The sequence below is a fragment of the Mesoplodon mirus genome (genome assembly GCF_964341445.2).
Source record: "Mesoplodon mirus genome assembly, chromosome: X".
Classification (NCBI taxonomy): Eukaryota; Metazoa; Chordata; class Mammalia; order Artiodactyla; family Ziphiidae; genus Mesoplodon; species Mesoplodon mirus.
This window is the reverse complement of record NC_138981.1, coordinates 31,656,290-31,669,603: the sequence shown is the minus strand read 5'-3', so window position 1 is coordinate 31,669,603 and position 13,314 is coordinate 31,656,290. Positions and strand designations below refer to the sequence as shown.

Below are 13,314 nucleotides of genomic sequence, written 5' to 3'. Positions count from 1 at the left end.
AATTATATTTTGATTTGAACTGTTGGTGGAGGTTGTCTAGTGTAGGTAGATTCCAACTTGCCCTGCCACCTCTTTTGCCAAACCTTCTTTGACCACCAAGCCTAATCCAGCAAGATAAGTAATCATTGCTGCCTCTGCTGCATCTTAGCACTTTCCCTACTGTAATGCAATTATTTGTCTAAAAGCCTATCTTAGTCAGCTTGGGCTGTCATAACAAAACACCATAGAACAGGTGGCTTAAACAACAGACATTTATTTCTCATAGTCTTGGAGGCTAGGAATTCCAAGATCAAGGTGCTGGTAGATTTGACTCCTGGAGAGAATTCTCTTCCTGGCTTGTAGGTAGCTATCTCCTCTCTGTGTCTTCACATGGCAGAGAGAGAGAGCAAGAGAGTGAGAGAGAGCCAGCACTTTATCTCTTCTTTTTATAAGGACACTAATCCCATTATTGGGGTTCCACCCTCATGACCTCATCTAACCCTAATTACCCCTCAAAGGCCCCACCTCATAACAGCATCATATTGAGGGTTGGGACTTCAACATAAGAATTTGGGGGGCACACAAATATTTAGTCCATAACAAACCTGTGTTTTTCAACAAGCTGTGAGCTCCTGGGCAGTAGAGGCCTTTACTTAGACTTTCAATTCCTACTGCATAGCATAGTGGTTAACAATTCAATATATTTGAAATAAATGAACTAAACAATGAACATTGTTTAGTATTGATGCAATTCTGTTTACAGCTATTTACGTCTATTTACATATGTATTTCAGTCATATATATTGAGTATGATTTGACTGAGCAGTTGACAATCTATAGTTTAACAAAGTTTAATTAAAAGTCTAATAATATTACTAAGTATAAAGAATTTCTTAGATAAAAGAGAGAGAAGGAGTGACAAGGAAAGCATTTCATTGTGTGACTTAGTCTTCGTGCATTTTTTTCCTCTTAGAAATTTGTGATGATAAATGAACATGTATTTATTTTTACCATTAGAGGGGGTGACATCTTTGCTATAGGGTGAGTGCCCTTAGTTTGTAAGTTATTAGCAAATAGTCCATTCTGTGCATAAAAGACGTAGTAAAATCATTATACAGGTAACGTTATATGAATAATGAATGGATTACTATTACATCAGGAAATCACCACTATGCTTTGATGAAATTAGCAGGGTTTTTTCCCCCAATAAACTCTCACTAAATGTGTCCTGTCAAGAAGGGTCTGAGATATATCTGTAAATTAATTCTGCATTTCCTCAATACTCCCCGTGAAGAAAGGAATTGCGTACTTACTCTCACACTCTGTCATGATGATATTCTTCAGTTAAAATGCACACATAGGAAAAAAATAGAAAATGTAGAATCTGTTTTTCCATATAGTTTAGAAAGGTAGAAGGAACAAATGAAAGTTCACGAATGCATGCTCAGGCATGCAGTGGAAGGAGTGTGTGTGTGTGTGTGTGTACGCACATGCACGTGCTATATCAGGTTATCTAGGGCTTTAATTTTCATCTGTATGCCTGATGCCCCAGCATGGAGATCCTGATTCAGTTGTTCTGGAGTAGGACCTGGCCGTAGGTGAAATTTTGAAACTCTTCAGGTGATTCTAATATGTATTAGGGGCAAAGAATTGGCTCTGAGGGGTCTGGGGATCTATTGTAACTATCAGCAGTTTAGAATAGGGATCTTGGTAATGCTTTTGATTTATTCTATGGAAATATATTCTTCACATCAGCTGGGGCAAAAACCAGGGAATCCCCGATGTGGTCCTTTCCTAAAACCCACTCCGCTAGTGTTAGATTCTTCATAAACTAATCCTGGCCCCCTTTCTAGGAAGAGTTATAAATATCAGTTCTCTTGTTTTCTGCCCCCAAGAGTTCACATTTTCAGGGATTTAGTAAAATTTCCTACTTACCTCTTTAGGTTTGCTTCAGGTCCTGTTGAAAATTATTCTATAATGTATACATGGTTTATTGCCATGGTGACATTAGGTACTTAGTCATTTTCTGCTTCCTCTTATAATTTTTTTCAAATGTCAATGATTATTGGAGAATATCGTAGACAAAAAGGGTTGGCAGAATCTCTGGTAAGCAAACTAGATTTTGTTTATTTCTGTATTATTAGCTTTATTATAATTTGATTCCTTTTCCAAAAATAAAGTACTAATAATTATTGAAAACTCAAATTATTTGAAGGCCAGTGTTAATTACATTTTTTACTATTGAACATGCTCTATACTTAACCATAAGTGAAACAACTTAAATATAGTTATACTATTAAGTAGGAACCTAGATAAAAGGTTAGAAGAACTTGATGTGCAGTGTTCCCTTATGTTCATACGTAAACTTTGTTTCAAATGAGAGTTCCAAAAGTAAAGTCACATGGCACAGAGGGTAGAATGATGCCATGATTTCCAATCTGCTCTTTAGTGGAGATATGTCATATGTTTATTGATGATTGCAAGTACATTGGCACATTAAAACTTTGTATGTAGTATTATAAGGTCTAATGTAAATTGGATGAAGTTGCTACTTTTATGAAAATTGTAGAATAGACTCCTTGGATTCTAGTAAGAAACAAAAATTGTCTATTTATGCAATTGCTATATACATATGCATAGATGAGAGTTGAATGCACAAAGTGATCCTCAATAAATAGAAACATTCAACAATAGTAGCCAGTTCAAGAATTCAAAGATTATTCAATATCAAGTCAATTTCTTTCATTCTGCCATTTGAACCCTATGGCCAAAGATAATTAGGAAAAACAGACTTCCAAAACTAGAGTCCCTGCATTTTAATTTGCTCTTATTAGAGGAAGGGTTTTTCCACTTCTGGAATATAATCAACTTCTGCTGAGAAGAAGCCTTTAGTTAATACTGAAAGTGCATATTTTGTTACCATCAATTCAGACAGCCAATAATCAATCCCTTAATAATGTATATTGTCTTCTCTAAGTGTTTAGAGATCCATGTGTATTGTTACTATCTAAAGCTGGAACTTTATATGGAGAAGAGACACATTCAAGTATAGTGAATAGTTTTTGTTATATATCAATATTGACTAAGCTTTGCCAAATGAATAGGGAAATTTGTATTAAAGATGTCAGGGGAATTCCCTGGCAGTCCAGTGGTTAGGACTCCACTCTTTCCCTGCCGAGGGCACGGGTTCAGTCCCTGGTGGGGGAGCTAAGATCCCGCAAGCTGCATGGCGTGGCCACAACAACAACAACAACAACAACAACAACAACAAAGATGTCAGGAAAATAAGATTTTTAAGTTAAGAGATACATGGGACTCTAAAGTTACAGTTCTAGAGTTACAGCTCTAGAGCTGTAACTGAAATTTTGCCCAAAATTTGGCTGACCCTTAGCCATGAGCAAATGTGTCCCCATTTTAAGGGTTTTCATAAAAACTTCTGGAAGTCACACAGGAGTGGATTTACATCTACTGTCTTGGAAAGATTCCTGGGGACAAACTAGTGCCAGCCACCTTTGATTTGTAGTGGGCAGGTGTAAAACTGCATCCTGGGACGATTTTTGCTTATATAGTCCTCTACTGTGGTCACTGAATCTTGGTACCTTCTCTCTCTCCTAACCATTGCAAAAACGGCACCTAGATTAAGGCACCTGTGAGAATATCAGAATATCAATTACTCAACATAGGTTGGTCAACTGAATATACCTGCAGTATCCCTCCCATCTTCTATTAATTCAGAAGCATATCACAGGTTACTCATGTAATATAACACATTGAGGCAGCCTTCCCCAAAGCTCTTCACTTTGAATGTTAAAAGGTTCATTTTACACCAACTTAAAATCTACATACTATGATCCATGTATAAAAAGCAAAACAACACATCCACTTTCAAATGTAATGCCATGTGAGTTTCTAATGAGTGCTTATATATCTTTGTAAGTATTCCAAGCAAAATAGCTTTCAATGTAACAGGTTTTTTTTTCCCTAATTTTGTCTTGAATTTAAAAGAGTAACACAAAAGAGCAAATTTGTTTTTCGATTTCTGCCTTGATAGCAAGTTTCAGTATTTAGAGCCAACATCATTAAATGTATAACGTATAATGGATGAGACTAGGCCAGAATTTCCAAAAGTGTGGGTTTTTTTTGTTTTGTTTTGTTTTGTTTTGTTTTTGCGGTATGCGGGCCTCTCGCTGTCGTGGCCTCTCCCGTTGCGGAGCACAGGCTCCGGACGCGCAGGCTCAGCGGCCATGGCTCACGGGCCCAGCCGCTCCGCGGCATGTGGGATCTTCCCGGACCGGGGCACGAACCCGTGTCCCCTGCATCGGCAGGCGGACTCTCAACCACTGCGCCACCAGGGAAGCCCCAAAAGTGTGTTTTAAAGAACATTGATCCCTTAAGATGCTGAATGGAAAACATTTGTTAGAATATGACAACTTTGTTTCCCTCTTTGGAAAGTCAAAACTAAAGCCTTAAAAATTTCTGTAGTAAGAAACAAAATCTTATTTTACTTGGTTTAACCTAATTTTTCCTAAACTTATGTCACCAAAGTACTGATTCTGTCAAGTGATACATTTATAATTATTATAGTAATTATAATTAGATTATTAAATTACTATTTTAGTTGAGAAAGTTTACAATCTCAATAATATGAGAGTCTCTGAATATGGAGTAAAAGAATTGTGTGCAATCAGTAGTCTCTGGCAATGCTGATTAAGCAAATACAGTCAACTAGGACATGGCTGTGACCATTGGTGTCTAAATGGTTAGATCTGGTGGGCAGTATCCAGGCATAAGTAAAATCACCCATGGGCAAGATCTAGTCAAAGCAAAAGATTTCATAAATAAGACCCAACAAGCATTAATTACAAAATACAACACTGATAAATTGAACTTCATTAAAATTAATAACTCTGTCCATTAAAATCCACCAAATAACAGTGAAAAAGAAAGCCACAAACTGGGAGAAAAATATTTACAACACTTACATCTGAAAAAGAATTTGTATCCTTAATAAATAATAAACTCTAACATATCAATGGACAGAATACAGGAACAGGTACTTCATGAGAGAGGGCATTCAAATGGCCTAAAAGCATATGAATAGTTGCCTAACTTCATTAGTAATTTAGGAAATGCAATAAAAATTAATGAAATACTACTATAAACCCATCAGAATGGATAAAATATAAGACAGCGACAGTACCGCATGTTAGGAAGAACGGGTAGATCATCTGAAACTTCCACATATTACTGGTTCAAGCGTCAATTAATATGTTTGGTAATATCTACCAAAGCAAAATGTATGCCTTCCCAGTGCCCTAGCCATTCCTCCTGTATGTATACATCCAAGAGAAATTAGTGCATATGTCCACCAGATTAACATGTACAAGATTGTTACCAGCAGCATTTTGCCTAATAGCAAAACCTGGAACAGCTTAAAAGTCTCTCAGAATTAAAATAGATAAATAAAATGCAGTATATTCATACAATGCAATAAAAAACTGCTACTTGCAAGAATTTGAATGAATTTCATAAACATAATGTTGAACAGAGATAAAGAATATTTACTGCATGATTTCGTTTATATGAAGTTGGATAACTGGCCCAAGTTATCTGTAATGGTAGCGGTTAGAAGAGAGGGTTCATCCAGAGGGTCCAGTGGTTCGAACATATTATTAACTGGGAAAGAACTTGAGGAAGGCATATGGAGTGCTGCCAGTGTTCAGGGCTGTATCCCCTTCTTACTTTTCTGTGGAAATGTGCAGAATTTTTATTTCACCTTGTTTTCTAAGCATGCATTGAAACTCCATACAATATTCCTACTAAGTACACATTCAGCCTCTACTAAAATACTTCTAGTGATAGAAAATACAGCTCGTTTTTCTTTCTATCCCTCCCTTTCCCTAACCCAAGCTCCTGTAATAATAATAATAATAATAATAATAATAATAATAATAATAATAATAATATTTGGTATTTAGCTCAAGCTTTAAAACAGAACCAGGCTTTTAATCAGTACCTGATACACAGGTATCTAACCTAATTTCTACCACCTATCTGTGGATGAGGCTTTGACCAAGTCTTTCTAAAAAAGACTGACCAGCACTGAAGGAAATAAAAAAAGAGAGAGGAGCCATTTTATGTATTTTAAAATGATAATATAATTTTGCATTTTTAAGAAATTTCTAAACAATATCATTTGGCATCTGTTCAATCTGAATAAAATCTCTTAAGACTTATATATGTATGGAATTTCTCAGAATGCTGTTGTGAGAAATGTCACTGAGCTGTGAAAAAAATTGTCTAATTGGATCAATATGTACTTACACATATGCCATTAACTGCTGTTGCTCTCAGCTTTCACCAGATGCTTTATGAGCTACATGGGCCCTGAGCTTGCTTTATTATAACAGAGACAAAGAAGAGATCTTGTCAGTACAATAATACCCACAACAATAGAGGGCATGATTCAGAAGCACTCATTGTCAGAAGCTCCATAATAGGATCTAGAAATGATAAAGAGGTCCATTTCAGGATGCTGTAAAAGAGATATTTTGGTATAAAATCTCCTTAACTACTAATTAAAATCAGAGCAAATAGGCTAGGAAAAAAAGTTGTAATGTATAAGTGAATACTGTAGCAGAGTTTAAGAGTTAAATGAATGAGTGAATCAATGGATGAAAGAAAACAAAGTGCAGAGGACAGGTCACCCAGCAGGGAGTTGGAGGAGTGGGGATGCTGTACTGATAGAAGAAAGAAGGAAGGGTTGTTGAGGGAAGAATGCAGCTGACTTTGATGAGAGGAGTGCAGGATTTTCTGTGCTTAGGGATCTAGGGGACCATTTGCTACGAACAGCCTGAGGCTCTTCCCATCAAAGAAAACCTAATATGTACCTTTACTGAGTTTTTTATTATGTCAGTGTCAGTGTGCTAAAGCTGTGGGTCTCAAAGCATGATTCAGACCAGCAACATCACCTGGAAACTTGTTAGAAATGTAAATTCTCGGGCTTTACTGCAAACCAACTAAATTATGATTCTCAGGGGTGGTTTGGGTTATTTTTTTCCTTGCCAATTTCAGAGGAATGACCAGACTTTTTGGCCAGCCCAATATAAGGCCACAGAGAGAAGGAGCCACAAAATGTGGCAAAGATGTGGATGTGGGAGTGGGAAGTTGTAAAAAACAAACACCTCCACTTCATTTTCCTTGGGACTAGCCCTGTCTAAGAATGTGTGAATACTATCATTCCTTGGGAGGAATTAGGTCTTCTCAAGGCTTCTGCCAAGAAAATGTATTCCAAGGCCTCACCCACCATAGCGAGATTGTAGAGAACTGTGTGGGGCTCTCCCCACTGGGGACTCCATCTCTGGTATCAAGGTCTTTCCTGCTGCTATTCCTCTGATAGTACCTCTTCCCCGACCACATTGCCTACTAAACAGTACACTCATAGTGTCTTCAAATCTATAACTAATCTTTACTAAAAACTGAGGGAATTTAGGGTTGCTAACCAAACTAGTTCAGTGCCTTTAATATCTCACTCTCTCTATCTAAGAGGTAAAGAATCAAATACACTCCCATTACATCTGATGTAATGATGACTCTAATATCTGAGCATGTGTCTCACATATGTTTACATTGCATCTGATGGCCTCTGGGAACCTCTCTGGGTACTTCCTTCCCAATCCTACCCTTTATGACTTGCCTCTTCTCCATTTCAACCCTGGGATTGGTACTGTAACGAGACCTCCAGGTAATTTTGATGTAGTCTAAAGGTTGAGAGACATTGTACTGAGCGATACGTTCATTACCTCTTGTTCTTCTCAATGATTCCATAAAAGAAGCATTGTTAATGCCCTGCTTTACAAATGAGGGAACTGAGGCTGTAAGAGGCTCAGTATTTTGTTCAAGGTCACATAGCTGGTATGCAGAAGAGCTGGGGAAAGAACCCAGATTTGTCAGACTATAAACCCTGTGTTTTTAGCCACTCCTCCAGAGCCCAGTGAGTAAAAGTTCATTCATTTGAATGAATATGTATAATACCCAACCTGCAAGTCCTAAAATACAATTCCAATTGCTAAAGCATTTCTTTTGAAGAAGAAAATACTCCACTCCCACCACCAATGATTGGTAAAATAAAAGGCTTAAAATACAAATGCCTGGTTGAAGGAACACTTGAATTTTTTTTTTCTTAAATTTAGCCATTTGGGTTGGGTTAGATTAATTTGTTTGTTGAAGTACAGTGTTTCCTGTAGTAACAAATAGGACACTCTGCTATTGGCTCTTATCTCTTACCAAACTTGTTATTTTCCACCCTTTAAGCTAAACTTCTATAAAGATTCTGTATTCACTGTACCTACTTCCTCACCTCACATAGCTGTATCAACCTCCAGTATCTGGCTTCTGCCACATCCTTCAACTGAAATGGATTTTGCCAAGGTTCATATCACATTCTACCACATCACACCACTCTGCAGCATTGATTGCTCATCAGTCCCTACTGAAGAACTCTTCTCCCTTGGCTTCTGGGGTATTCTATTATTCTAGTTTTCCTCCTATGTGTCTCCTTTGCCCTCATCATTTCCTTGGAGTGCTCCTCTCACTTTGTGAATTTCTTTTCATGTTCACTTGCAACCTTAACTCTCAGTCAACGTACTTTTCTTGATCTCATCCAAACTTATAGAATAACAGCTCTTAATGATGACACCTAACTCTTTATCTCCAACTAAAATCTTTCTCTTGAACTGTAGACTTATATCTCCCTGCCTATCAGTTATACCCACTTATGTCACATAGTTACTTCAAAATCAGTATGCTCAAACTCAACGACTGCCATCCAAATAATGCTCCTCCCACCATCTCTTGCTTATTGAAAGGCAGCTCCATGTATCCAGTTTCTCAAGTTTTTTGGTATCATCCTTGAGTCTTTCCTCCACATCACTGCTCTGATACTACCTTGGTTTAAGCGACCATCAGTTTTTGGCCGCATTGTCGCAATTGCCCTAAAACTGATTATCAATTTTCCCTACCCTTTGAGTCAGGTTTTCACACTACAGCTAGGATGCTTTCTAAAATGCATTATCTGATTATATCATTTACCCACTAAATATCTTCTGTGATTTCCTCAAGATTAATTTAATAACTAGTTCACTTAATCCAATATTTTTCTTCATCATACTGATGTATCAGTTTTTTCATGTTCTTTGGTACTGAGGGTTTAAAGTTCAAGAATATATTGGCCATATGTTTATTTTAACTTAGGAACTTCCTTTAACCAATAATCACTATTTAAGTGGTTTGCAAAACCACTACAGGAGCAGAGTCTATTGCGATCAGTAGATATGACAGAGTGTGACCAGCACTTTTCCTCAAAGACTATGAATATTTATATTATATATACACATATATTTAATATCATACATAATTATACTTAATATCATATTATGATATGTAATTTGTGTCTGTAAATTGATTATAGACACATATATATTATGTGTGTATATTGACAAATCAATTTACAGAAACATTCAAAATGAACTATCAAAAAAATTTTGTAAGTTTGATATTTCAGTTAATTGGATTTTATAATTCTCTCTTTCCCCCTGACTACTACAACCTTTCCCTGAATTACTGCAATAGCCTCCTGATTCTCTGTCTCTTTATTTGCTGTGCTTCTCTCCTCAGACTCCCCGAATCCACTCTCCAAACTGCTCTCAAAAAGGATTTTCCTAAAATTCAACTCAGATCTTGTTACCTACCTTGCTAAAATGCTTAAATTCTCATTGCCCCAAGGATGAAATCTGAATTGTGTAAGATGTTCTACCAGCCTTTGCATGGATTGACCTCTGCTCCATCTCTTTACAGCTCCCCTTCCCACAGCGCCCAGCACACCCGTCCGTCTCTCAGTCATCCCATTGTACATTCCAAGCATGCTGCACAAATTGCTATTTCTAGCTTCTCTATCTTCCTGAAATGGCCTTTCGATGACCCCTGTATCTCACTTCTCCCGCACGCTCCCACCCCTACTTTTTACCCAACTGACTTCAGTTTTATCCTTTTGATCTCGGGTGGCCTTGGCCTACAGTGACTTGAAGCGGGATTTCAGTTCCCAGCCAGAGACTGAAGTCACGCTGTGGCAGTGAGAGTGCTGAATCCTAGCCACTAGACCCAAGGGCCAGTGACAAGGCTCTGGCCCGTCAGCTGTGTAGAAATGAATTTCCACAGAGAGATGGAAAGTAGTGAAATAAGTAAAGTGTTTATTAGGAGAAAAAGGGTATGTGTGGATAGACACACGGGTGGGCTCAGAGAGAGAGTTGTGCCCTCGTGGTAGTTTGAATCACTTTTATGGGACATTTCTTCCAGGTCTCTTTTGGCCAGTCATCTTGCTTTGGCTGGTTCTGAGTCCGTATTTGGTATATCTCAGGGTTCTCCCAAGTGTGTATGCACATCTCTTAGCCAAGATGGATTCTAGCAAAGAGACCTATGGGTAGGTTGACATCACCTACTATAGGATGGCGCCTCCTCCCTTTTTGACCTTCAAGGAGGCTTTCTGCACGTGTGTAGTTGGGAAGGTCTTCTTGACTTCGAGAATGAGGAATATGTGGTCTTTTATCACTTATCTGGGCAGGGCTTGGCTTCTCCTCCCTCCTGCTATTTTGGAGTATCTGTCCACAGGGGATGAAATCCACCTGCTCAGCCTGGGGCCCATTTATCTCCTGCCTCACTTTAGGTCATGTCACTTCTTCAGAAAATCCCTAAGATTGATGTGATAAAAGGAATATCTCTTATGCATCATCTCATCGCCCTACAGTCACTGTATTTTAACACACATCAAGTTACTTTTCAATTTCCTCTTTATGTGTCCTTATCACTCATTAATCAGTAAGCTTCTAGAAGGAGGGGTATTTATCTTGTTCACCATTACCTCCCCAGCCCCTAGCACAATGTCTGGCAATTAGTAAGTACTCAGTAAATATTTATTAATTGATTAAATGAGAAACTATGATACATTAAAGCTTATTAAAATCTAAAACTTGGAAATAAGGCAAAAGGATAACTAGATGCCCTTTTAATGTCATCCTGAAGCATTGTCTAAAAGGCCTGCTCAGGACTTCCCTGGTGGCGCGGTGGTTAAGAATCTGCCTGCCAATGCAGGGGACACAGTTTTCATCCCTGGTCCGGGAAGATCCCACATGCCACGGAGCAACTAAGCCCGTGCGCCACAACTACTGAGCCTGTGCTCTAGAGCCCATGAGCCACGACTACTGAAGCCCGCGAGCCACAGGTACTGAAGCCCGTGCGCCTAGAGCCCATGCTCCGCAACAAAGAGAAGCCACCGCCATGAGAAGCCTATGCATGGCAAGGAACAGTAGACCTGCTCGCCACAACTAGAGAAAGCCTGTGCGCAGCAGCAAAGACCCAACACTGCCAAAAATAAATAAATAAATAAATAAATAAAAGGCCTGCTCAAAGATTAGTGGCAGGGCAGGAATAAAGACGTAGACATAGAGAATGGACTGGAGGACACGGTGGGTAGGGGAGAGCTGGGGCAAAATGAGAGTAGCACCGACATATATACACTACCAAATGTAAAATAGATAGCTAGTGGGAAGCAGCTGCGTAGCACAGGGAGATCAGCCCAGTGCTTTGTGACAACCTAGAGGGGTGGGATAGGGAGGGTGGGAGAGAGGCTCAAGAGGGAGGGGATATGGGGATTTATGTATGCATATGGCTGATTCGCTTTGTTGTACAACAGAAAGTAACACAGTATTGTGAAGCAATTATACTCCAATGAAGATCTATTAAGAAAAAAGGTTATTTAATTTTCTATGAGAATGCATCTTTGTTTAACTTAGTATTTAGTATTGATTAGGGCTCAGATTCTGTGAAGTGTTATGTGAACTTATAGATTTTTTTCCAGTAAAGAGACAAAAAAATGTTTTTCTAGTAGAAAAATATCATTGAGGATATGATTTTATTGCCCTTTAAGATGTTAACCAGTTCTGTATCTAAGTGAGTAATCTTCTTCCAGTATACTTTCTTTTCATGATTATGTATGTTCAGGCCTTTGAATTCTCCTTTGAAGCAGCTTTAATTCTCTGCCTGTTTCACCATTAATTAGTTAAATATTTCCATGTTCTCAGGATATGTTTATAAGAGAAGAATAAATTTACTTCAGTGTGTTTTAAACCTTGTAAGAAACACAGAGTCCAGCATTATTAGTTATTTCTAGGGAGGAAGAAAAAACTCCATGGTCAAATATGTTTGGGAGAAAACTGCAGGTAATATCCCATTTTGAGATATTAGCAATAGCCATTCATATGCCGTAGGTTCTGAGAAATATGGAGATGAAGTAACCTATTTTGCTTTGTGTAATCTAGCATTTGAAGTTTGAAACATTGGTTTACTTGAAAGTTTGGAGGCTATTATTTTAAAATACAGTTTCTGTATTTGAAGTGCTGCTAAAACAATTTCTATTTTGAATTAAGACTTATATCTCCTACATTTGTTGCATTAGAATTAAGATGAAATTCTGAACCTCCAAATACACATTTCAGAAAAGCCATCCTATAAACTGCAGGAAAGATGTTCTGACTCTGCAGTAGAGTCACATAGGTAGAATACGACTTAAAATAGAAAACATTTCTTTTCCATGTAGAGTATATCAAAATAATTACAATCATTAAGTGAAACTAACATTCAGTTGTGTTCTAAATAAGTCAGTTGAGATGGTGAAAGATCTAAAGATACCTACATACACGAGCATGTTCTGTGGTTTTAAAACGGAGCCATATGCAAGTGAAAACATTAGCGAGCAATTAAATACATAAAGGGTGCCTTACTTACACTGAAGCCATAAATGGATTTCTAGAAGATTTAGGATTGTGAGGACTTCAGTATTCAAACAGCTTTTTAGCTCTTGGCTTTCAGGTTTGTTTGTGTTTGAAAGTGGCCCTGAGACGAGCGTAGAAGAACAGTTAGACTTGACATCTGTATCTATCTCAACTTTACTTCTGAGATAAAATCGCTGAAGACTGTTCTAACTTTTCTTCTTGCCCCTTTTAGACTTGTAAATGACTACATGGATGGCTTCACGAGAACTAATAAAAACATATTAATTTTATCTTGTTATGAATGCTAAAATTCATCAGTCTTATATTTCCTCCCCCCTCATAATTATGTCTTGTTTTTGCTGGCTTAACAGTTTTCCATTCTAATCAAGCTTTGTCATGGGCTGTGGGCTGAATTGCCCTGTGAAAGACTGATTTGCTTCCAGTTCCTATAATCTATCCCTTTGAAGGCTAGAGATTGAAATCATTAAGGCACTGTCGTTGCCCTTGATCT

General features: G+C 37.9%; 1 protein-coding gene across 2 annotated transcripts in view; it reads left to right on the top strand.

The window, feature by feature from the left end:
* DMD (dystrophin) overlaps window positions 1-13,314 on the top strand; it is a 2,064,872-nt gene that overhangs the window by 125,080 nt on the left and 1,926,478 nt on the right. The gene's annotated exons all lie outside the window — the stretch shown is intronic.